Source organism: Jaculus jaculus, chromosome 3 (assembly GCF_020740685.1).
Source record: "Jaculus jaculus isolate mJacJac1 chromosome 3, mJacJac1.mat.Y.cur, whole genome shotgun sequence".
NCBI lineage: Eukaryota > Metazoa > Chordata > Mammalia > Rodentia > Dipodidae > Jaculus > Jaculus jaculus.
In genome coordinates this window covers 187,404,901-187,432,842 of record NC_059104.1, presented here as the reverse complement: position 1 = coordinate 187,432,842, position 27,942 = coordinate 187,404,901, and the positions used below count along the sequence as shown (strand labels likewise).

The 27,942-nt window shown below is 40.3% G+C and overlaps 1 protein-coding gene across 4 annotated transcripts in view; it reads left to right on the top strand.

Moving 5' to 3' along the window:
- The window catches only part of Nell1 (neural EGFL like 1), a 916,515-nt gene that overhangs the window by 831,115 nt on the left and 57,458 nt on the right, over positions 1-27,942 (top strand). The gene's annotated exons all lie outside the window — the stretch shown is intronic.

The following is a 27,942-nucleotide window of genomic DNA, read 5'->3' as shown; positions in this document are numbered from 1 at the left end:
ATGGCTGATGGCCTAGGTTCAATTCCTCAGTACCCATTTAAAGCTACATTCACAAAGTGGCACATGTGTCTGGAGTTCGTTTGCAGTGACAGGAGGCCCTGATTCACTCATATTTACTCTCTCTCTCTCTTTCTCTCCCTCCCCTCTATCTCTGTCTCTCTCAAGTAAATAATAGGCTTTTTAATTTGAAAGAGTGAAAGAAAGAGGCAGATATATAGAGAGAATGGATACACCAAAGCCTTTAGCCACTACAGACAAACTTCAGACACATGCTTCACCTTCTGCATCTGGCTTATGTGGGTCCTGGTGAACTGAACCTGGGTCCTTAGCCTTCTCAGCCAAGCACCTTAACTGTTAAGCCATCTCTCAAGACCATAAATATATTTTAAAAAATAATAGAGACAAAAAGATTAACTGGACAATCTCAACTTCAAGATACTATTGACATGAAGGGACAAAGATAACAAAAACCCTGGGTCAGGATCACAGAAGCATCATGATGGGAGCAGCATTTGAATTAGTGTTGTTTTTTTCTCCGTTGTTGTTGTTGTAAAACATAGGCTTATTGGAAATCAGGGAACAATGTTTTAGGTAGAAGATGAGGAATCCCATGTTTCCATCAGGTCTCTCATTCCCTGTAAAAGCCCTTGCACCTCTCAGCTAGCAACAAAGCGTAACTCCCTCAGGTTCTTCTCCTACCTGGCCTCCCAAAGCAAGCTGTTCGCTGTGTGAAGGACTGAACGCCTAATCTATTTGTCCAGACAACAGTAATTCTGTTTTGTCAGTCACAAAAAGTGACATATTCAAGCTACTTCACAAAGAAGCTTTGGGTTAGGTTCAGTTAGATTATCAAACTACTTGCTTATGTTTTCAGAAAGAAAAGGGACACTTTCCACATTCCCTCATATTAGAAAGATAACTGTCACTGTAGCAAGGTTGGCTTTCTTTGTAACAGATGGTACTGGATGCAGGTTCTGGATATTGTGAGCAAGAAATCAGTAAGTTCTCTGGTAGATGAAGGAATTGGAAGATAATAATGAGGCTTATCTGAGGGCATATTATACAGTATCAAGCCAGGACATCATTGAAATCTGTACTACCTTCTGTGGCAAGCTGTGCACGGCTATTTCAACAGCCCTGTATTTCAAGGGGACTGTCCAGACACTCTAGGTTGGTGCTCTATGATGCTGTGTGAAGGACATTGCAGTGAGTGGACTTCCTTTCCCCTGATCTGTTAGAACAGAAGTGTCCTCCTCGTTACCACGTGACGTGGGCCTCCTCTGCTAATCTTGGCCACTGTGTCTCTGGTTACCCTTCCTTCAGCCCACTCAGCATGGCCTCTGTTCATTGGTTAGTTTGTTACCTACACTTCTCACTAGAAGGTATCAATCAAGAAAGTAAAGTCTTGTACCTTGCCTGTTTTTGAGTTTCTAAGGCCTAGACAAATGAAGAGCATAGAGCTTGCTTTAAGCAAAAGTTCATTAAAATCAGGGAGTGTTAGGGCAGCATTATTGCCCTGTTGGACAGAGTAGGGTATGTGTATGGTCCAGTTTGCATTTATCCTTCACAGTGCAAGTGCTGGAAACTATGATTTCTTGGAAGGGTCTTATTATGTAGCTTAGTTTGGGCTCAATCTCTAGATCCGCCTGCCCCAGATTCCCTCGTGCTGGGAGGACAGACATGGACAGTACAGTCTGGTGTTGGAAACTCAATTTTCAGTTCAGCAGTGTTGCAAAGTAGAGCTTAGGAAAACATAATTAGGTCCCAAGTGATTATGTGGTCATCATGAAAGTGGCAAGGAGGCTTTCAGTTTGATTTTGTCTTCTTTCCCTTGCCCTTCATTGCTTTTAAAATGATAAGTAAAAAGTTTCTTTCTTTATATATTACCCAGCCTGTGGCATTTTTAAAAATTTTTATTTATTTATTTGACAGAGGAAGAAGGAGAGAGAGAGAGAGAATAGACACGCCAGGGCCTCCAGCTACTGAAAATGAACTCCAGATGCATGCACCCTCTTGTGCATCTGGCTAACATGGGTCCTAGGGAATTGAACCTGGGTCCTTTGGCTTTGCAGGCAAATGCCTTAAGCACTAAGCCATCCCTCCAGCCCCTGTGGCATTATTTTTTAATCACAACACAAAATGTTCTAGAACAGTGATCAAAAAATTTGTTGTTTATGCAAGGTCACTAGTGTAGTAATTGAAACAGCTGGCCATTCAGCCCTTCTTGCGACTGCCATGCCCTTTGCCACACCAAAACAGCTTTGAAGAATGCATTGCACCTCTCAGCTACCAACAAAGCCTAACTCCCTCAGGTTCTTTTCTTATTTGGCCTCAAAGCAAGCTGTTCGCTCTGTGAAGGACGGATCGCCTAATCTGTTTGTCCAGACAATAATACACCAACCTACAGTGTCTGAACAGTCCCCTTGAAACATGGGGCTGTTGAAATAGCTGTGCACAGCTTGCCACAGAAGGTAGTACAGATTTCTATGATGTCCAGGCTTGATAAAATATAATATGCCCTCAGATAAGCCTCATCATTATCTTCCAATACATTTATCTACCAAAGAACTTACTGATTATACTTTGACAAGAGTAATTTTTTTCTACAAAGCCCCTTTTGTATGAGATGTTTGTTTCCTAACTCCCTACTTCAATACGACCTGATCTGTATCATCATCACAGTCCACTTCCCGGTAATCAGTGATCAGTGTGCACAGCGTATCACGGAGCCACGAGATCTTGTCCTGCTTTCTTTCCTCTCTCCCTCTAGGCATGTGGCAAAGCCTTCCTCTCCGTTCAATGCATATCAGACCAGAAGGCATCTCCGAGTGGGGAGGGGTAACTTCAGTGTCACATTTGTCCTCGTAGTGGGTCTCCATGTTCCTTTAGATATTTCTTGTTACCTTATACCCCACATATGAGAGAAAAAACAGAAAAGAAAGATACAAGTGAATTCTATCTTCATGCCCTAAATGTTTCCTTTGTCTCATGTCCACATTTGTCACACACACTTCATCACAATAGCTTCTGCTTATTTTATTTATGTCTTTTAATTATGTGGGGACATGGCAGAGCTCTATCTTGGTGATATTTTATACAGTGTTTTGCTTTTTTTATTTATTATTTGACAGAGAAAGAGAGAGACAGATAGAGAGTGGGTGTGCCAGGGCCTGTAGCCACATGTGCCACTTTGTGCATTTGGCTTACGTGAGTCCTGGGGAATCGAATCTAGGACCTTTGGTTTTTCAGGCAAATGCTCTCAGTACTATTTTAAATGAAAGTATTAATGTCTGAAGTTGCATCCTGTTTGGACCATTTTAATTATGATCCACGCATCCTCAGCCTGAATATTTTTGTGATAAATTTGGACATTGTCTCGGGTTCTATTCTCTTACTCTTATGACGGTCTCTTCTCAGTGTTATGAGAGGATTTCCACCAACATCATTTGTCACATGACCTACAGTATCCCCAAGGATACCCTTGGCAAAAGTGGCCGCATGACTTGCTGTGCCCCACAGCCTATGAGTGAACAGGTGCTCTGTATGCGAGCCGAGGTCTTGGCTGTGAATGTTCGCAGCTGCTCGAGAAGCATGTGACACAAGCCGGCTGCCCCTTGTCGTCGGGCTGAGAGCAGGAAGGCATGTGCGTGCAGCTGAGTCATTTTGACCTGAAGCAGAATTTGGCCTGACATGAGGGATACAAGTGTTTGCTGCAGCTCACTGAAAATGCTGGGTTGGCCGGCTAGTATAACAAAAACCACGTAACAGAGGTACAGTCGTCTGTCACTTAAACGCTAGGATATGTTCCAGGAGATACTGTACTGAGTGATGACATTGCGGACACATCCTAGAGTTATTTTCACAGAGCTGGATGGTAACAGTGAATGATTACGTGCGGGTTCTTGATACCCCCAGGAGATGAATGCGGCTGCTACCCGCATAGTGCATCCTGCCCTTTACAGTACCCTTATTGCTTAGTAACTGCAAACACACTCCAGAAGAATGACAAAACTATCAGGGTACATGTGGGGGCTACTGACACGGTACATTGGTGTCGGGCGTTGTGCTCTGTGCACACAGTGTTCTCTCCTTTTAGAGCTGGCAGCATGGGGATATTGGTCAACATCAGAGTCACCACGAGCTTTTAGTAATGTATTTTGCTTTGACATCATGGCAGCTATGATGTCATGAAGTGACAGGACTTTTTCAGCTCTATTGCAATCTTATGGGCCCACCATGGTACACAGGTATCATTGATCAAAATGTCATTATGCACCACACCAGTGTACAAAGGAAGTAGAGTAATGAGTGAAGAAGAAATCTCAAGATTGAATCCACATAAGATACTGAGTCCTAACCTTATATAATCTGCAGGACATCATACCAAAAAGCTCAGACACATTTTGAGTACCTCCATTCCCATGAAGTTGTCTGATCAACTGTCATGGATGTTTGCAAACTACATTCTTTGAATGATATTTGAAATGCTGCTGCTTTCATGATAGTATCTAGGCTGTGTTCTACATCCAGTTATTTGTAAGTCCTCTTCAATTAAACTTTTTACTTAAATTAGTTATTTCACAAAGAAGTTTGGTACCACCAGAAATGCAAAGCTGTTATTACTGGTCTTAAAGAAAAAGTTCTTCTGTAAAAAGGCCATGCTATAGAAATCAAATGGCAGTATTACCTTCAGCTGTGTGGTCTTCTGTCTCCTGGTGTGGGCCTTCCTCTATCCTGTGATCAGCAAAAATTACTAGTAATAATTTGTTAGAGAATTGAAACATTCTGTTTATTCCTAGAAAGATGAGGCCTAACAATCACTGTGTGATCTGGAAATGTTCAATCCTATTTTCATCTTATGGGCCACAAGGAAGACATACTCCAAAATAGCCCTGATGGAGCAGTTCCCCCAAAGACAGTTATCAGTATCTTTGATAGTATAACGTATTAATATTGTGAGTGCTGAGTTATGATAAATTTTAAGCCCCTCCTACTGTTATACAATCACTACTTCCCACAGCCTTTTCTCTGGATTAGCATCATCAAATCATTCAACTTTTCCTGTGTATTGTGACTCCTGTAGCTCTCCTCTGATCTGCATCCCACCCAGTCTTTTCCTCTCCAGGCTTCCTTAGTCATGTGTAAAAGTAAATAGAACCAATGTTAGAACAATATAATTGCTGTGAAAACTTCTTATTTAAAGTCCTTTTTTGTTCTAACCTTTCAAGTAGAATGAGTGTGGTACAGAGACTCTGGACTTCAACAGAGGGTTCATAGCTGGCCCTTTGGTGTGGCAGGAGCATCCTTCCCTTTCTGCACTGCATGGGAAGTCCACTGATGTTGAATTCAGCAAAGCTGGTTCTCACACTCATGAGGTCAGAGCTGTTCTTCCCACAAATTACTCTTCCCTGATCCCATTCAGATGAAATGCTGATCAGTGGAATGTAGACTCTGGCAGCAGGATCTGGTCAAACAGGGCAGGGGAGATATTTCCTTCTGTGGGTAGAAGTGGATTGTCACATAGTTTTGTCTGTGAGTGGAGCTAGTAAGATGTCCTTTTGGCTTGGCAGTGGGCTAATGTACAAAATTGTCACACTTCTCTGACAAAGAAAAAGTCTACCTTGAGCTAACATGGCTGTCTGACTTGTCTGGTTAGTTAAAATAATTGGACTCTGCAGTGAATGCAGAATGCCAGTTCCTCTGGTGGTGCTGGAGGGGCTTCTCCCCTCACCACTAGTTATATCTGAGCATGTCTAACTGGTCACACTGGCCAGGCAAAGAAACCAGACCACTGTAACGTTTTACATTTTAGTATTTTCTTAGCCTGGCAGCATCATTTCTGGTGTCTGACTGTTTTCACATGGTCTTGGTGACAAGTCCAGTAACTAGGATCAGTTTATTCCTCAATAAAATAGGAATTCACAATGCTTCCTCCAAAGACCATTGCCAATATTTAGTGAGATGGCCTGAGAATTTCTAGAATCTGCTTAGCACTTGTAAGTGTTCCAGAAATTTTATTTAAGTCAGAGTCCTGCGGAATAGAATATTGTATCATTTTCTTCTAATGTAGATGGCTCCCAGACAAATTATGTCCTGTCTCAAGTTGCCTACAAGGCAGGCTCACAAAGACAGCTGAATGCATTATGCACCACACCTACTTGTACAAGGCTTAATGACTATTGGAGAGGGCTCAGGAAAGAGTAGTGCAGCTGATGAAACATCTATGAGGTCATTCCTCTGCAGAAAAGGTTAGAGCAAATGGACTCTTTAATCTGGGCAGATGAAAATTGTGGTTTGGCTTAATAAGGATCTTCAAGTGTGATTGATGTTAGTAACTGAAGGAGTAATGGAGGGCTTTCTCTAAAGTGGAAACTCCTCTAGGACCTGCTAGATGTTCCCCCAGAACACAGGCAGAAGGCGCAGGTCCCAGTGTGAATGGGAATGGGCCGCAAAGTGCAAATCAGATTAAGCTCAGCCCCATCTGTACCATCAGAGGCGGAAGAGGGCTGGAGTCTGGTCAGTTTGAGACGGCTCTGCATTGCAGAGTTTAGGGATTCCACACAACCTACCATATACTATTGTATTACCTCTTAATCTAGGGTAGGTTCCAGATCCCCGGGCAGTATATATGTATCTATATGTCTATTTATCTATCTGTCTATCCCTCTAGCTATCTATCCCCTCTCTTTCTGTATGTTTCTGAGAGAGAGAAAGAAGAGGAGAGGAGAGGAGGATCTTACCATATACCATGGAACTTAAAATGTAGCAAGGCTGACTTCGAATTCACTAGCCTTCTGCCTCAGCCTCCCAAATGGAAGGCTTATTCAAGTGTGCAATCATGCTCAGCTAGGGCAAGGGTATTTTAAAGAGTTTACTTACAGAGTGTGCTACTTCTGGGGACATGTATTTGGCACTTTGTATGTCATGCAATACTTTCTGAGTGTTATCTTACTGACATCAGGAGTATCTATTCCCAGCAAATAGCATTGATTACAGGTTTCCACAAATAAACAATGGTATTGGAAGATGATCAAACAAAGTGAAAATATCACTTGTGTTCCACCTGATTTTGCAAAAGGAGATAGGGGTAGGCCCCTAGGATTGAAGCACAGTATGTATTCTAATACATAAAAAATACTGTCTTTGTAAAAGAGAAGTATTGTTGTGCTGGCTGGATAATTGCACCCACCATAAAGACTGGTGACTTGGGGATTTTGCTTAGGGATAAACTTCTTGAGGGCAGATTGCCCTTCCTCCGATGAGGGATCTCTTAGCATTAGACCCCCTGGGGAGGGAGCTTGAAACAACCCACTGAAGCCAAGGATTCAAGGCTGACTAGCTGAACTCAAATTCTGGGCATGGTGATATTTTCTAAGGTGGCAGTCTGATTTGTGAATCACTCTTAGCGAATGTTAGAGCAGAACCAGGAGAAAAAGGAAGGGCAGGTAGCCTGAAAACACTGTGATTTGGGTCCTTATCATAACCATCATGAGCACTTGAGAATCCCAGAGTCATCTGAAAAAGAACAAAGGGATAGTTCATTTACAGCACACTCATGTTTCTTCCTCCCCCCTTTTCTCTCCTTCTTTGTATCTGTTTTCTTTTAAGATATTTATTTATTTGCAAGGAAAGAGAGAAAGAGAAAAAAAATAGCAGCTTAGTGCTGCTGTCAACAAATTGTAGACATGTGAGCCACTTTGTGCATCTGGCTTTATGTGGGTACTGGGATATCAGACCCACACCATCAAGTTTTGCAAGCAAGTGCCTTTAACCACTGAGCCATCACTCCAGTTCTTCTTTCCTACTTTCCTTCCCTTCTTTCTTCCCTCTTCATTTCCCTTTTTTCCTCTCACTCCTTTCTCCTTTCTCCCTTTATTTTTTTTGTTTGTTTCTTTCATTTCTTACCTTTTCTTTTTTCCTTTATTTCTCTATCTTTTTCCTTCCCTCTCCCCTCCCATTTTTCCTACCTTCCTACTTGCTTCCCTCCTTCATTCTTTTATTTTCATGTATGTATGTGTTGGTGTGGTGTATGGGAATGCTCACACATGTGGCACATACGTGTGCAAGTACACTAAGTCCATACATGTGGAGACCAGATGTTAATGTCAGGTGTAGCTTTCAATTGATCTCTCCACTTTATTATTATTCTTATTCTTATTTTCAAACAGGGTCTCTCCCTGAACCTGGAGCTCACCAACTCAGCTAGACTAGCTGGCATATATGTCTCAGGGATCCTTCTCTCTGTTTTCCTAGTGCTTACATTATAAGAGCATGCTGCTATGGCCGACTCTGATGTGGTTGCAGGGGATTGAACTCAGGCCCTAATGTTTTCCCAGCAAGCACTTTACTGAGTGGGCTATCTACCCAGACCTAGAGCTCCTTATTCCTTAAACATTTATCTCCATGGCAAAGGGACATGGGTAATACAAGCTGATCTTTAATATTTCACTGTAATGTTTTGACTCATGAATGATGTAGATGACTCGTTCAGCCGCTGCTAACTTTGTGCAGTGGAAGAAGGCTTCAAACATTCATTGAGCTTTATACTGGATATCACTAGCAGATTGTTTTGTCTGCATTTCATATGTTCTAGAGCCAATAAGCAACTCAGACTAAAGATGTCACATGATTTAAATCTACTTGCCTAAGGAGGCATACAAATATCTCCTGGACAACAAAAGTCCAATCATAATTATGTAAGCATTTGGCAGACAGATAAGGCCTCCCATACCGCAGGTTCAAAGTAATTACCAGACTGCTAACAGGGAAAGACCCCTACATGCATATGTGGTACTGAGCAACCCGCAAAATAATTATCAAAACCATGGTAATGAAAGAGAACCAAGGCCACTTTCCTTCAAACATGTGCATGCTCCTGCTAAGGGTTTGATGCTACTGGCTTGAAGGTTAATTTCTTTTTGAATCTAACATTTCTTCTATGGTAAACATTTCTTGGCTGCAATTTATCCCTGAAAGACAGTTTAATGTCTTTTTGCTTCAAGGGTTATCAGTATGGAAACAAAGCAAAATCATAGCATAACTTTTATTTTTTAGAGTATTTTGCATGTGTGTGTGGTGTGGTATGTATACATATAGTATATGCACATGTGTGTACAGATATGCGTGCCCTCTGTTCACATATGTGGTGGCCAGAGGTGAACATTGGGTGTCCTCTGTGGATCTCTCACTTGCTTCAGTGAGAGAAAGTCTGTCACTGAACCTGGAACTGCTATTATAGATCAGATGAGCTGAGAACTCAAGTGACTCCCCTGTCTCCATCTCCCACAGCACTGGGATTACAGCTGGGCATGGTGGTGTACACCTTCAATTCCAACACTCAGGAAGTTAAGGTAGGAAGGTATCTGTGAGTTTGAGGGCAGCCTGGGACAACAGAGGAAGTTTCAGGTCAACCTGGGTTAGAGTCAGACCTTGACTTGGAAAACAAACAAACAGAAAACAACCAGGGTTACAGACATGTGTGGCCACACCCAGGATTTTCTATGAGTGTTCATTGAACTGAAGCCATCTTGGGCCTTCCTACATAAAGGTTAACTGCGGAGCCATTTCCCAAGCCCCTCATCACATAACTTTTAAACAAACAGAAAGTCATCTCATGAATTTGTGGTTCCAGTTAAGAACAATTGGATGACTCTATTATGATTGCAACTAGATCAGTAATACCTGCCCAACAGTGACTATGTTAAGAAATTCTAATATGTTCCTAGAATATAGGAATTCCATATTGGTAGTCAAGAAAGTGCCAAATTTTCTTTTAATACTTATGAGTACACGTAAGTACACAGGGGACATTGAGATGACTCAGCAGTTAAAGGCACTGTGCTTGCTAGTCTGGCTATTCAAGCAGGCCTGGCAATCTGACTTTTATCTGCTGCAGCACCTAGGTAAAGCCCGGTGTAAAATGGCTCATGTGCATAATTCCAAAATCTCTACAGCAATGGAAAGTGGAGCCAGGTGAACCTGGAAGCTCACGACTACGAGCAACCAGAGATACCCACTCTCAGAAAAGTGGAAGGGGAAGAGAAAAGCAATTTTTCTCTGTTATTAAGGTATGGAATGGATGCAGACCTTACTTCTGCAAACAATAAGAGGCGGTGTAAATCCATGTTTGCTTGTTCTGTAAGAAGAATCTGTTGTCCACTCTATTTAATTTTTACTTTACTGATTATAATTTTATCAAAATGGCTTTCAAATATATAATCAAACATATTTACATATTTTAGTATTAATTCAGTGCTTTGTTTTCCATGTATGCACCAGCAACATACAATATCTTTTTTCTTTATTTATGAAAAACTATCCACTTTATCTAAGCACACATACCCACCACTTTTTTTCTTTTCTTTTAATTTTATTTTTAAATTATTTTTAGAGCAAGAGAGAGACAGAGAGACACAGAAAGAATTGGTGTACCAGGGCCTCAGCCACTACAATCAAATGTCTGATGCTTGCATCATCTAGTGGGCATGTGCAACCTTGTGCTTGCCTCACCTTTGTATGTCTGGCTAACATGGGATCTAGAGAGTGGAACTTGGATCCTTAGGATTTGCAGGCAAGTGCCTCAACTGCTAAGCCATCTCTCCAGCACCACCCTGCACCATAATTTTCTTATAGAAGTTTTTCCTCACTTTTTCCATAAATTAACGTCTAGTTACTATGATGCCTGGCCCGTTGCCCCTAGGTTCAGAGTAATTAGAGCAAGTTGTTAGTTCACTCATCAAAACACCAGGAGGTGGTCTGGAGAGATGGCTGAGCAGGTGAGGTACTGGCCTGTAAAGCCAAAGGACCTAACTTCATTTTCCTAGTGATGTAATGCAAGCCAAGTGAACAAGGTGGCACATGTCTCTGGAGTTAATTCTCAGTGGCTGGAGGCTCTGACATCACTCTCTCTCTCTCAAACACACACATAAATAAATAAACAAAAATAGAAATGAACAGGAGGAATAGTCTGCATGAAAGGGGTTGCCACCTTCAACTCTTGTGATTTTTCAGAGATAAATTGCATGTGTTTCCATGGCCACTTGCTGAGTCCACAAGAAACTGTCTTCCCAAGACATTAAGGATCTTTGCAGGACTGGCTTACAAGGGACAATTGTATTGATATCTGTCTTAGTTGCTGGGATGAACTTCTAAACTATATAAGAGGACATTTTATTTGAAGCTCAAAGCTCCAGAGGAAGTTCCAAAATGCAGAAAATGTTGGACCGCTTCCACAAAACCCTGCAGAGAGAAAGACCCCCAACTGCACGATGAGCATCCACACTCCAGGAACCTCAGAGAGAAAGACCCCACTAGTACCATGAGCATGCACATTCCAGGAACCTCAGAGGGAAAGACCCCCACCAGCACCATGAGCATGCACACTCCAGGAACCTCAGAGGGAAAGACCCCCACCAGCACCATGAGCATGCACATTCCAGGAACCTCAGAGGGAAAGACCCCCACCAGCACCATGAGCATGCACATTCCAGGAACCTCAGAGGGAAAGACCCCCACCAGCACCATGAGCATGCACATTCCAGGAACCTCAGAGGGAAAGACCCCAACCAGCACTATGAGCATGCACACTCCAGGAACCTCAGAGGGAAAGACCCCCACCAGCACTATGAGCATGCACACTCCAGGAACCTCAGAGGGAAAGACCCCCACCAGCACCATGAGCATGCACACTCCAGGAACCTCACAGGGAAAGACCCCACCAGTACCATGAGCATGCACACCCCAGAAACATCACAGGGAAAGACCCCCACCAGAACCATGAGCATGCACACTCCAGGAATCTCAGAGAGAAGGACCCCCGCCAGCACCATGAGCATGCACACTCAAGGAACCTCAGAGAGAAAGACCCCCACCAGCACCATGAGCATGCACACTCCAGGAACCTCACAGGGAAAGACCCCACCAGTACCATGAGCATGCACACCCCAGAAACATCACAGGGAAAGACCCCCACCAGAACCATGAGCATGCACACTCCAGGAATCTCAGAGAGAAGGACCCCCGCCAGCACGATGAGCATGCACACTCCAGGAAACTCGGAGGGAAAGACACCTACCAGTAAGATGAGCATGCACACTCCAGGAACCTCAGAGGGAAAGATCCCCACCAGCACTATGAGCATTCACACTCCAGGAACTTCAGGCAGAGATAACGCTTTCTGTGTAACTCTAGGATGTAATGCTAGATCCACCCCCACAACTTATGGCTGACCGAAGAATCCACCTGCTGAATAAAACTTCTGAATCAATTGGAAAACATCTATGCAAACTACCACAACATCCTTTCTCTAGGGTTAGCTAATATCATCTTATCACATTTCACATCCAATGTATGCAAATACCTGTCCACAATGAAACATTTATAGGTACTGTGCATGTGTGGTATGTGAGAATGTGTATGCTATATTCATGTGTGAACACATATGTGTGCAGACGCCCACATGGAGACCAGAGGAGGACAGCAGGGGTTTTGCTATTACTCTTGTGCCTTATATGCCTAAAGCAATGTGTTCTTCAGCTAGACTGGCTGATCAGCATCCTCAGCAATCCTCTTGTGTAGTCATGTGCAGACATACCTGGTCTTTTACATGTGAGCTGGGGATCAAACCCAGGTTCTCATGCTTGTGCAGTAACTGCTGTTACCCTCTGAGCCATGTACCAGGACCAACAATATAAATATAAAGGTTGGACATCAACACGGCTGCTTGATGTTGTCTTGGAAGTCCTATACAATGGCTGCCATGGCCAGGATTCTATTTCTCAGGAGATGCCATTGGATTGCAGTTGAAAGAGTACAATAAAAGGAAACATGTACCTCTTACTTTCTGGAACTATCTTTTTCAGATATTGCACATTGATAATTTGTTACTTTCATCATCTGAAAATCACTTCTACTGTCTTCTCTTCCAGCTCAGGGGTTCTGTCTTCCACATGAGTAACTGATAATGAGGAGATCGAGAGAGGTTTCAAAAGCTCTGTTTGATTTATGGTTTTTTGCTGTGTTATTTTGCATCATGTCCATCTTATTTTTGAGGTATGATTTCAGTTAGAGGTCTGATTTTCTTGATGATTCCAGGAATTCATTCTTGTATTTGAACAAGTCTTCATTAAGCATAATCAGCTGGTTATTGAGACCCTCTATTTGTTAACTCACCTTTAATTCATTTGCATCTCAAGGCCTCTATGGTTTTCTTCATTTAAGTTAAGCCTAGTGACAAAAGCTAAGTGCTTTAAGAGACATTTCTGCTCCCTTTCATTCATGTGATTGTTGGTTTTTTGATAGCTTGCTTCCAGTTCAGCAATTCTTTTGATCAGTATCACATAGCTTGTATTTTCATTTAGGATTCAATTTCTTTTGATTTCTCTATGATTTCATTGGAGGATACCATGGTGGAACTAGGTGTCTGAGGTGGAGTGAAAATCACTGCTAAATGAATTAGTTTAATCTGCGTGACATACTGTGTACATGACAAAGAAGTCTTTCATCTTCATAGTGTACATATCACCAAATAGTGCTATGAGTTTGACTCCTCATAACAACTCAACAAGAACACAGTTCCCCCCACATCTTATGGAATTTAGGATTTCATATGCCCTGAGTGTTCTGAACACATGCCGCATCAGGTCTCACGATTTTTTCCCCAAATAATTCCTGAAATCATGAGACTAAAAATTGCTTCAATTCACTTCTCAGCTAATGACTAGTTTAGTCTTGTACAAGATGTTAGTGCGCATAGAGGGGCATCTGCTATTCTGGTTATATGTACACATTGCAACTGCTCAAGAATTAGCATTGACACCACCAATATGCAGGGTTCTTTGCCTTGAGATGTCCTTGGATTGCTGAGGGCTGTGACCAAGTTTCTATATTATTCCTTTTCTGTACTTTGTTAAAAGTTAAAAAAATAAAAAAATAAGCATCACATCTTAAACAGTATGTAGAAGGGATATGAGTCCTTCAATGAACCCCTAGGTCCAAGTGCCAAGCTAGGTCATTTTCTCAAAGATAAATGAAAATGTTATATTCCAACTAGTCCAGACCAGGAAGGACCAAGGCCTGAAGACAAGAAAATGACAGGACAAAGCCAGAGCCTCAGAGGCCCCCAACACCTCAGCACTGAAGCAGACCAAAAATGAACCCAACATGGCTCAGGGAAATCTTGCGGAAGAGGGGGCGGAAAGAATGTCAGAGTTACATGTTGGGTCATGATTTTCAGAGACATTTATCATACTAATAACTGGGGGCTAACTCCACAATGCACGACCCATTTTCAATAACAAGGAGGGTCTAATGGGAGGGGGTAGATCACAGATGAGCCTAAATAATGGTACCAAACTGCCTGTATTTACTGAAAAGAAAACTAATAAATTAAATTAAAAAAAAATCTAATGAATAGAGTGCTTTCCAGTAATAGAAACGACCAAGAATTTTGAATTTGAGGCATGTGATTTTAAAGCATTTTTAAAAGGTGTAGGAACACTGATTTAATTGAAGTTGTAATCAGAAGCAATGTAAAATATTGTCTGTTTATCACTTTATGAACTATGCTGTGAACTTGGTTTCCCTTTAACTACCATGGTAGCGTCCTGTGATGAGGTGACTGACGTAGTATTGTAAAAGTGTTGGACTCTTGAGGTGTTTCTAGTATCTTAACAATAAGTTATTTTATTGATTATACAATTGAGATTATAGAGTTTTAGGTATAGTGAGCAAAATAACATATTCTTAAGAGTAAACCCTCTATTTTTACTTTTTAAGTATACTTTTAGAGAGTAAGAAATTCATCACATGCTATATTATTAATACTATAGACATCACAAGAGGAAACCCTGACATTTGACACCACTGACATTTGAAGCCCAGTGACAGCCCTACTTATTTCTGGAGAGTTACAGGAAATCCCACCTGGCTGTAGGCCTTCTCATGTGTCTTGTTCCTTTCTAGGGGAGACCTCAGATGCCAGGTGACATTTGCATTGCTTCTCAGTTTGAGTAATTAGGCATACACTCAGCCATTTGAAAGATATTCTCAGCCAGGTCCTGCAAATGGGGCCTCTGCTAATTCAAGTGTTGATCTCTCAGCATCTCCATACACTTGCCGACCCCAGTCTGCAATTTTAGTATTTCTATCACATCAGCAACACAACATGTTTTCTTACATTAATATGTAATTGATACTTTACTCTTTTTAATCCCAAATTTTCCTTGATTCTTCCCTTGACCCAGTGGTTACTATTATAGCATGGGACATTCTCTTTGTGTCCCTCTCCTGTACTGGTCCATGGAACCACTGAGCTGAATTCTCAATGGAATTATTTTATTTCCAAAGTCATACTGAATTCGTGAATACCTTATGATATTTTTTCACGCATGAAAATGTTGGCACTTTGAGAGCTCTGGGAGGCCTCATTTGCCCTCCAAGGAGCAGAACAGCAGGTTTGTACACAGTGTCCAACAAATATTTTGACAGGCTAACTGGCAGTTAGGATGCTTTGTCTAAACTGCTTTAAACGTTTATTATGATAGTTTCATCACAATAATGCTTCCTATCTGTCAAGGGCTTCATTGGTACAAGAGCATTTTTATCAGCTACATCATGTGAGCCTCACATTGATGCCATGCAGTGATTAGTATCTTGTGTCTCGTGTGCAGAGGCTCTGGCTCAAAGAGGTTATAAACGGTTGAGCAGGAGTTGAAAATTAAGGCTTTGGATCACACACCTATTGACTTTTCTATACTTTCATAGTCTGTCCTACCATCTGATTCCAATTTCTGTGCATAACTGGATGAATTCTTGGGGGCCTTTGCAATTCTTATCTTAATTAACTTGGTGTTTCCCAGAATGGATCTGTGATAGGCTTTGGAAAGCTTGGCTTTCACAACTGCTGACTCTTGTTATCTTTCTGATTATGTGAACTCACTCATCTTCCTGCTTTTTTCTCTGGCTTTCAAAAAACATTTATACTATTCTCACTTTATTTTCAATGAGTTTTTATTTATTTTAAGGTGGTCCACTCAGTCACTCAAAGCAGAGATTTGGAGCCATGCTCAGCTTCTCTTGTTTCCTAGTCTGTTCCCAGATCCTACGGGCTCTCCTCTTCACCTCTGCCTGCCTGTCCACGCTGGCTGTCAGTCACTTTCTGATGATCACTCTCTGTGCCTCTTGCTTTCATTGTTTCCATATGGTGAGTGCTGAGTTAAGGTTATTCTAGGGAAATGATACACGAAACTGACTGCTACGCTTCGTAGGCAATACATACTTTAATCAGCATTTCTTGTTTTCCCTTTTGTTTAAAATTTTAATGTGGATAAAATTCCATTTTAAGTCACCCACTAGAAAAGCCAGGTTTATTTATCCACTGCTGAGTCTATCCTGTGAATCCAAGGCTCGCCATATACCTCAGATTAGCCCTGACACCTCCACAGCAGATCATTAATCCAAATTGGCATTTACTTTCTGCCATTTCCTGTGGAGAACTCACGATGTTCCCATGATGGTGATTCAGAAAACCATCAGCCACCTTGGAGAATGCTAAACTATGATCTTTAATGTAATTACAAGCACACACCAATCTATGAATTTATGAGAAATAAAAGTGCCAAGGGCAGGAGAGATGGCTCCATGGGTAAAGCAAACCCCGAGTGCCCAAGGCGGGGCCTCCACCGTCACATAAAAGTTGCTACTGGGGCCAGCTTCTGCAGCCCAGAGGAGTGGTGAACATCAGAGGGAGACACTACCTCAAGATATTGAAGGCCAAAACCAACCCCAAAACTGTCCTCTGGCATCTACATGTATGCCCGCACTCATGAATACACACACACACACATACCAGCACACCAGACTCAGAGTGAAATAGGAAAAGTGTGACCTAAAGGTAGAAAAATGAGTCAGCCATGCACCCCTGAAACCTTCATATGGTTCCTCGTACCTCCCCAAAGGTGAGGAGACACTGGCAGACTGAAGTCTTTGCAGACACCCTGCTTCTCACACAACTCTTCCATGAGATTTGCACTCCAGCAGCACCACGCCGTTCCAAAACTAGCTGAACGCTATGCCTTTTATCCTGAGGCTGTGTCTGATCCTCATTTATGTGCTGTTTCTATAGCTGCCATTCTCCTTTATTCAAGGCTAAATGGATCTTTCATATACAATTTCTGTAATTCTCTTATATATCCAACAACACCCCTTTCCTTAACTGCCTGATGGTTTTAATTGATGGTCGACTTGACAGGTCCTAAAATCACCTGTGAAATAAGTCTCTGGAATTCCCTTGATAGACTATTTAGGTTAATTTTGTCTCTGGCCATGTCTATGAGGGATCATCATGAGTAGGTTAGCTGAGGGCAAGAGACCCACCTTTCTACTGGATATGGTCTTGAGCTAGACAGAAAGGACAGAACTCACATTTGGCTTCCTCTCTTGGAGTAAATGTGGCCACTGACCTCAAGCTTCTGCCGCCATGCCTACCCAGCCACTATGGACTGTGGCCTCTAACAGTAGCTGAAGCAAACTGTTCTTTCCTTCAGTTGTTTCTTGTCAAATATCTGGTTGCAATGATGAGAAGGTACCTAATATCTCCCTCACCCCACCCCTAAAATCCTTGCAATATCCTCTCCACTTTAACATGTAAGCTATTCACATCACTTGTCTATGTCTTTGCCATAGCCTAGAAAAGTTCAGCTGTACAGAACACGCTTTTTCTCTATTTACTTTTATGCCTGGATTTTGTTCAGAATAACCTCTCAGCAAATGAATGATGAATGGATGGACATTAGAATTCCAAGTTTGTGTCCCAAATGCATACACTAACATCCCCCAAACATCTGCTCAGTTGAATATGCCAGTATCTCATAATAGGAACATCCTAATATGATCAGACAGGCTGAAAACTAATTTTAAAAAGTTATGCTGATGGGTATATTAAAAATGCATTCTCACAAGTTATGAGTTCTATCAAAGAGCAATGCTATTTTTATAAAAGTTAGCACCCAAATGTGGGCTGAATTATTATGCTTTCATGAATTGTCACTGTGAATTCCATTTGCTAATTTATTTTGACATTTTCTAAACACTTAAAGAAGCCCAACAATTGTGACAGTGACATTCATCAAAGCCCCATAGTGCATCCAAGGTCATGGTGGTCAGTCCTGGCTATAGTGAGGCATTTATGACATTATTTCTTCATATGTCTTTAAATGGTATGAAAATCAAAGGAGGAATGTGTCAGAGTGGGGAAAAACAGGTTAAGAGGGCAGGAAAGAGAAGGAGGAGGGTTAATGATTGTCCTTTTTTATAGGTTACCCTTTAATATTACCAGAGAAGATCTGTAGTCAAATTGTTTTAACTCACCTTTCATGTCCTTATTGTGTGACTGGGTCTTCAGTTTCCTCATGTGGATGAACATTACGCTGCTGGTGGAGGGTTAAAGAAGATCATATGCATGAAGCCCAAATCCCTTGTTATGTACATTCTTAACTTGTAACGGTGGGTGTTAGCCTTACTCCAGTGTGTCCCAACCTCTCATCCAGCCTCTGTTGCCTCCACTATGGTACACAATCAGCACCTGTTTGCTGAACAACTACCACAGCTTTAGTGCTACAGCCAGAGACAGGAGGTCTTCTCTGACCACCTGACAGATGTGGAAGACTTTCTCTTCCTTCCTTGAAGGAAGTCCAAGTTTCTTTTATGATTTCCCTTCCACTCTCTCATACCAAAAGAAATAGTGAAAGATTCAGGAACAGGCTTAGGACATTGAAGCATGAAAGTGCATTATTTCCAGGCATTCTGTTATATGAGTTCATACCACATATCCTATATATACATACTACATGTATATTATAGACAGAACAGATAGAATGAGTATTTGTAGATTGAATATATATATTCAATATATATATAATATATATATATATAATATATATATATTATATATATATAATATATATATTCAATATATATATAATATATATATATATATATATATATATATAATATATATATATATATATTTAGTCTTTGCTCTACTTATGTAACAGTTTTTTCAGAACTTTCGGAAACAGACATGGCTTTCTCTATAATGGGGAAGTTCCATATGCTTGTTTAAGAGAACACTTTGGTAGGAGACTCAGGAGTCCAATTTAACTATAAACTTATTTCCATGTGATCAAAATGCTTGGAGAATCTTGCACAAAATATATCTTTTAGCTGAAATCTTTCCTAACATTAGAAAATTTATGGGCATACAGGTGGCCCATAGGACACCAAACAGTCATGACCAGAAGACTCCCAATCTAACATAGTGTAACTAAACTGTACAAAGTACAAAACTAAGAGAAGCTCCCTGCAAGTTTCTAAAATATTGAGTTATATGTGCAATAACAGTTAGGAGAATAACAGTTGACTTCACAGAAACTTTAGAAGCCCCAAGGAAAAAGAAAGAAAATAATTATCAACCAAGAATTCTATATCAAGCAAATCTAGTCATCAGAAATAAAACCTTTCAAGTTATACAAAACTGAGGGAATTCATCACCATAACAGAATTAAAAAAGAAGTTTAAGGATAGTATGTACCAATAAGAGACTCACAAGAGGGAAACCTAAAGAATTATACCTGATCAACACACTAAGCCACCAAGTCACAAAGATGAATGACACAAGGAATAGCAGATCAAATAACATTCAGATGGAATGCGTACTTAGAAGGAACAGTAAAGAAACAAGATAATTCCTTACATTTCTATGGACACAATAGCTCCAATTAATAGATATAGACTGGCTTTCCCCACCTGTTATTTCTTGTTCATCTATGCGACCAAATACTTGAGAAGAACAAGTGAGGGGAGGAAGGATTTGCTCTGACTCATGGTATCAGGAGACACATGGCGCCATGGCACAGGAGCGTGAGCCTCTTGCCATGTTTTGTCCACAGACAGGACGGGAAAGCAGTGATGCTGGTGTCCCAGTGATTTGTCCTTTTTCAGCCAAAGACCCCAGTCTGTGGAATGATTCCATACATAGTTCCAGTGGGTCTGCCATCTCAGTTTACCCCATTTAGAATCTTCCTTGTATAAATGCCCAAAGTTTTATCTCCTAGATGATTCTAGATCCAATCAAATTGGTAGTGGAGGTGACCCATCACAGGTGGCTTGCTCTATCCACCAGATCTACAAGTGGACGGCTGGATTAACACTGGCCTAGACTATAACCGTCTAGCACTAACCCATGGTACTAAATTTTCCAAAGGATCCATAACCTTCCCAGTAGTATCACCACCCAGGGAACAACTCTTTAAGCATATGAACCTGTGGGGAACACTTCACATTCAAACTACAACACTTACAGAATGTATTTTTTAAAAATTTACATTGTTAGGGGCTGGAGGGATGGAGAAGTGGTTAAGGAGCTTTCCTGCAAAGCCAAAGGATCCAGGTTCCATTCCCCAGTGCCCATATAAGCCAGATGTACAAGGGAGCACATGCATATGGAGTTCATTTGCATTTGCTAGAGGCCCTGGTACACCCATTCTTTCCCTGTCTATCTTCTCTCTCTTTCTCTTTCTGCTTGCAAATTAATAAACAAAATACAATTAAATGACAATGCTATATTGTCTGTCTGTAAGAAACTTGTTTTTGAAGTAAAGTTACATAGAAATTGAAAGTATGACAAAAGATGTTTTCTGTAGATTGACCAAGAAGAGCAAGCAAAGTTAATTAACTAATCTTATATCAGACAAAATGGGTTAAAGACAGGACCTATAGAAAGAGATAAAGTCTACCATATAATCGTGTAAGGATGAATTCAGTAAGAAAACTTGGCAAAGTTGGATGCATCCACACCTTATGCCAAGCACCAAATAAAGCAAGCAATTCTATATCAAAAAGGAGAAGATAGGCCCTGACATAGTAAGTAAGGAGATTTCAACCTCTACAGTTATTAATGGACAGACTATCCAGTAATACAGTCTGCAGTAAATATGAGATTGAAACTAAGTGTAGACCACAGGGACTTAACCTTTTCAGAACATTCTATCCAAACACTGCTGAACACATGTCTTCTTTCAGCACATGGAAAATTCTCTGCACCACTGTATTAGCTCACAAAACGTATCAGTGCAGAAATATACTGTGTTATGTATCTTCTATGATCCCAAAGGAATATAACTAGAAATAAAAAAATAGAACCTCAAAAGCTATAAAAATTCAGGAGGACTAAAGACCAAAGAAGCAAAATACCAAAAGAACAGTGAGTCATTGAGGAAAGCAAAAGAGAAGTTTTAAAAAAAGTTCATATTGGAACAACTGAAAATATAAACACAACATCCCCAGACCTATGGGATACAAATAAATCATTTTCTTCCCCTCCTTCTGCTTCCCAACCTCTTCTTCCTTCTCTACTTCTCCCTCTCTTTCTCCCCTTCCTTATCCTTATCCTCCTCTCCCTCTTCTTCCTTCTGCTCTTCCTCTTCCTTCTCCTCCTTTTCCTGCTCGTCCTCCTCCTCCTCTAGTTTCTCTTTCTCTCCCTGCTTCTTCATTTTCTTTTCTTACAATAAATGCATTTTCATAAAATGTTTGGATTTACATTATGTTGTACTCTGAGAGTACCTTAAGTTAAAAATAATTTAAAGTGAGGTCATGGTTTTAGCCACCTGTACACAGGAACTCAAACTCATCATATGAGCAGGTTCAACTTAATATCTAGAAAAACTTAATTCTGACCTTTATAAAATATTCTGGAAAATCAAGAATTGAAGTGTTTCTCAGTTTCACTTAACATGGTTAGTATAAACTATTGAGCAGCTAGTCAAAGCTTAGTGTGTTATATACTCATAATTATCTGAGTAAATATTAGCCAAAAACCTAAATATGATTAGTTTTAAATACCATGAACAAGATACTTTTATACAAGAAATGAAAAAATTTTTTAAAAGTATCTAAAATGTGTATGAAACTTTTTATTTAGTAATATGAGAAATATTTTTTAACATCTTAAATAGAAAAAAAAAGAAAATAATTTAATTTACTACCAAGAAAAAAAAATCAGCAACTTCGATACAGAACCTCTGTCAGAAATCTAGCAGCAAATATCATCTTCAGTGGAAAATCTATGGATACATTAGAAAGCAAATACCACAGTGGGAAATGCAGTGAATTATTCTAATTAACACAAATACTCTTATATTCATTGACCAAACACCATTCCTAATACCATACCAAAGAAAATATGATTCTACTGGATTAGGTAATATATAGATTATATGAATAACTTTAAAAGGCTATGTAACAACAAAATGAGGAAATTCAGCATAATTCATAGAAAAATGTCATGAGGAATGCGGAATGATGTCTCATTAGTAACCAGGGAAATTTAAATAAAATGACCTGGAGATACTATTTCATACCCAGTTTGGTGACAAAAATTACAATGCCCGAGAATGCCACAGTCAGGGAGGATTGGGAGATTATTATATGGAACATGAATTAATGTGCATTTTAGAAAATTGTTTCTTGATTTGTTATCATTCACCATGTACACATTGTATGACCCAAGAATTCTACTTGAGCAGGTACAAAGGAGCCCATGACAGCATTGTTCATGCTTCCTTAATTAAGATTGCAATATCCAAGAGCCAAGTTTCCCTCAGAGTGGAGATAAAAACAGTTAATACATGTGGAAATTCACAAATTAGACTCAACACATCCAAGGTGGATGAAAGTGAAAACACTGCAAACTAAAAAGTAAGTTAGAAAATTATGTGCCTCCTGACCCCATTGATGTTATTTTAAAAATGCAAAGTAATGATACCCACTGTCAAGGGAGTAGTATATAAAAGTGAGAACAGAAATTAGAGGTAGAGATAATTAGTCCATTCCTCACCATGCTCTTCCTTTGCACTTTTACATAAATAAGCTGCTTCTCGTTTGCAGTGACTAGTGTCAGAGAACCAGACAGTGAGAATTCAAGAATGGTATGGTACTGGTCTCCAAGAGTCACTTTGTAATCAACTTGCTTTTTCAAGTAGCTACATATATACAAGTGCAAGTGTGGATACTACATATGCATGTAGATACAAGTGCAAGTATGGATACTACATATGTACAAAGATACAAGTGCAATATGGATACTACATAAGTACATAGATACAGGTGCAAGTATGGATACTACGTGTGCACATAGATACAAGTACAAGTGTGGATACTACATATGTACGTAGATACAAGTACAATTGTGGATACTGCACATGTACATAGATACAAGTACAAGTGTGGATACTACAAATGCATGTAGATACAAGTACAAGTGTAGACAGTACACATGTCCATAGATGCAAGTACAAGTGTGGACCCTACTCATGTGCATAGATACAAGTACAAGTGTGGACACTACACATGTACATAGATACAAGTACAAGTGTGGATACTACATATGCATGTAGATAAAAGTAGAAGTGTGGACACTACACATGTACATAGATACAAGTACAAGTGTGGACACTACACCTGCATGTAGATACAAGTACAAGTGTGGATACTACACATGTACATAGATACAAGTACAAGTGTGGATACTACATATGCATGTAGATAAAAGTAGAAGTGTGGATACTACATATGCATGTAGATAAAAGGACAAGTGTGGATACTACATATGCACATAGATACAAGTGCAAGTGTGGATACTAAACATGCATGTAGATACAAGTAGAAGTGTAGATACTAGATATGTATGTAGACACAAGTACAAGTGTGGGTACTACATAAGCATGTAGATAGAAGTACAAGTGTGGATACTACACATGCACGTAGATACAAGTGCAAGTGTGGATACTATATATGCATGTAGATAAAAGTACAAGTATGGATACTACGTGTGCACGTAGATACAAGTACAGGTGTGGATACTATATATGCACGTAGATACTAGTACAAGTTTGGATACTACATATGCACGCAGATACAAGTACAAGTGTGGATACTATATATGCATGTAGATACTAGTACAAGTTTGGGCACTACATGTGCACGAGGATACAAGTGCAGGTATGGATACTACATATGCACGCATTGATATAAGTGTAATTATGGATACTACATATGCCCATGTGCATACACCTGTGTATTTCACCACTGTAAATATAATCACATATCTTTACTTTGTATGTGTGTATATTTGTGTGTCCATGCATGTGTTTGTATCAGTTGCATGCACCTGTGTTTGGTGCACATATGGAGGCCAGAGGTTACCCTGGTGCTATCCTCACTAACACTTTAGACCTCTTTTTGAAACAGGGTCTCATTGGTTTTCAGCTCACCAATTAGTTTAGAATGGTTTGCTAGTGAGACCGAGGGATCCACCCCAAGACCTACTTCACCAGCACTGGAATTATGGGCCTGTGCCACCACATCAGGCATTTTTGGTGGGTTCTGGCAATTGCTTAGGTCCACATGTATGCCTGGAAAGTACGTTACCCACTGAACCCTCTCTCAAGTCCCTAATAACTTGGCCTTTTCACTAAACATGAGAAAGCATTTCCTTACATCACAGATAGATCCTCAAAACATTTTATTTAATAAATAATAAATAGCCCATCATACCTATGTACTTTATGTAATTAATATTACCCTATTGTTAGATTTAAACAGCACATAGAAATATAAAATAGGAAGATACTGACAGATAGACACTCAAGCATTTTCTTGTATATTAGCAGTCATTAATCTATTTAGGTAATGGATAGTTTTGCTTTTACTACATTATGTTTTATGCTTTTTTCTAATTACTTTGACATTTCATAAATTAATGAGTGTATGTACATATGAGAAATAAAGAATTAAATGTATTTTCAGTGGTTAAAATTAATCCTCTATCTGCTGACTCTAAGACCACTACTGATTAACTTGTGATTCTTTGTGTTCTGTTAGGAGAGGTGGTGTGTGCATATATGAGCTATACCTCATAACCCAGTAATCTTTCTGGAAAATCTGGGGACTGAGGACTAATTAACATCTTGGCACTTTTGCTGACTGACACCACCTCTCAATCCACCAGGAGTGGTCCAGGAGGACCCTGCATGATTTCACAACATTGGTAAAGGTATCACTGTCTATGTCTTGTTTGTAATTATAGATCATAAGCCATAATGGATGCCTTTAGAAGTGGTATTTATAAATGTGCAGAGAGCAGAGAATAGTGGCTGTGCTCAGTAAACACCATAAATAACCATGCTAGAGTGGAACACGGAATCCAAATAAAATTTAGATGTGCTCTGTGGAATTGCTAAAGCATTTTCTTAAAGCAGAACTTGGTAAATTCCCATTTCTGCTCTTTACTTGAATTGTTTTAAAAGATGAAGTAATGCTCAATTGAGTCTTTCTTCCTGTTATTGATCTTTCAATAGGCACACATTCCCTGACTGAGTTAAAATACAAACCTTTGCTGAGGACTGACCCTGAACACATTTGAAGGAAACATGCAGTATATTTGATTGTGCCCACATATCTCCAATGCTATGATCCAGCCTGGCAAAGTTTGCGTATGCTGTGGTGCCAACTTCTGCAGCATGAGGAGATACCACTATGCTTGGGAGCCAACCTTCTGTTCTTTTCCATGCTGAGCACTGGAACAGACCCAAGAATTTCTTATTCCCTACCCTGCTCCATTATCCCATCCTTTGACCTGTCTGGTTGCTATTCCCTCTTCGTTGTGTGACCTTCCCTCTTCACGGTTGCCCTTTGGTATCCTTGTTTCTGAGCTGGTACCACTAGGCTGTTTTCCTCTGGGTTTTTATAACTTCAATGTGTTTGATTTGAAATAGTAATTTTAGTTAAGAGAATAGAGATATACCATTATGGTGCATATTAATTCCTTCCATTTCTAGGTATGTAAGCTTTGACATATTATACAGGTTCTTTGATCTTCTGTCTCTTCTTATGTAAAATAAGAATAATAATAACATCTGCATTATCTGGTTAGTGAGATAATCAAGCACAATAATGATGTAGTATGTATCAGAGTGACTGACCATGAATTTGCAATTTGGTAGTGTCATTATCTCTATTTTATTAGGAGGCTATCTACAATATATTTAATAAATGTGTTTATTGTGGAAATCTCTTATTTCATCAAACCTTTTGTCCTAATTTCCCACAAATTTCTCATCTGTGCTTTTGTTTTGGAGGGAGTCACTACTTGTTTCATTTTATTTTTTTGCCTGAACAGTAGACTTTAATGCTTTGCCTAGGAGACATGATTATTGGAAAGATAGACCAGGTCCCTGCCCTGATGAGCTTATATTGTGATAGAGGGAGGGAGAAATTAAATATCATGCCAGCTACTAGTGATAAAGGAATTTTGGATTTCTTATACTCCAATGTAAGAATAATTTGGGGTGTTCCCTGATCCTTGTCCTATGAATTCAAAGAACAAAATCCATGGACCAGAGGATAAGGTTCAGTAAGACTTTATTACAGTTTAAAGCTCTAGGAGGATGAAGAGAAGAGGGGTTAAGCCTAGAACTTAATAGAAGAATGCAAATTGGAGCTCTTGCCCAAACAGGCAAGAGGGGTTTTGAGAAGCCCACCTCAAGACTCAGATATGGGTTTTATGGGAAGTGGCTATATGAGGAAGATCAGGTCAGCAGGTGACTATGGACAAAGACTAGATCCGAGGTTTTGTCCTCTAGGAAAGGTGTAAGAATAACTGAGAAATCTTTCCAGGAGGGTGTGACGTCCAGGTTTCTGCAAGCTCAGTGGCATTTCCTGTTTCTTGTCAAGGAATGCGAAACCGTTCTTTTGTGGTTCTGTTACTCTGACTGTCTTTCTGTCTCCTATCACTAGGGGATGCTCTGCAAAATGAAGCCACTGTAAAAACAATGGTCACAGAAAGAGTTTGAGACTGTGCAGTGAAGCAGTGAATGACACAATGTGCTGGTGTGTCCTTCAGAATGTTCTATGAACAGTGAGTAGTCTGAGTAAGGATGGAGTGAAGCAAATCAATGTGTCTGCAGCGCACCTAAAGGGCATTATGTTGGATGAGAACAAGGGTAAGGAAGGTCTGTATCTTAGGGAGCCATAGTATAGCTCAAAGCTCCTACTAAAATCCAAACAGGTGAGCCTGTGTATTGGATAATGTGGACCCAAAATATCATACCGTAGGAAATGCAAAATTGCATTATAATTAGAGTAAGAAGTATGTGGAACAAATCTGCCCAGGTGAGCCAGATCCAGGATCAACATCCATTTGTACCTGGCACATTTTGTGCCATCTGGCAACATTTGTCCTGAGGCCTCAAGAATACATCAAGGAGCTTCTGGCTCCTGTGTTTGGGCTGGAGAATGGCAGCTGCTCCAGAAATGATCAAGTGAATTCACATATACTTGTTTGGAAAGGTCTCAGAACCTTGGCTGAAAAGAATATGGAGTACACATGAAGGCACTTTTGCTACTAAGGGTACGCTGTCTCAAGTTGATGCTGACCTTGACTTCCCTTCTCTCTCAGCTTCCAGACAAGCACTGCGTTCCTCCTCTGTTTGAGAATAAGGGCCACTCAGATGATGAAAGCCAGAGGTCGCTCAGGAATCACTTAAATTTAATTCACGCTATCAGGAAACATGTCGTGCAAGCATTGCAGTGCACATGTCATTATTGGAGAGGGCGATGTGGTAGAATCACTTCCATCCTAAATGCATTGATGTGTAAGTGTTATATCATGGCCTAAGATATTAATTTTTACATGCCTACCTTCTCAAAGAATATGAGCTCCTCAGAGGCTGAAACCAGCCTTTTCCAACTTAACACCCTGACAGCAGGACAGCCGGACAGCAGGACAGCCGGAAAGAGCCTCTGTGCTCATCCATGACAAGCAACTAGTTCTATGGGCTCATCACAAATACACTCAGGAAAAGGTGAGGAATTCAATAATCAAGACTC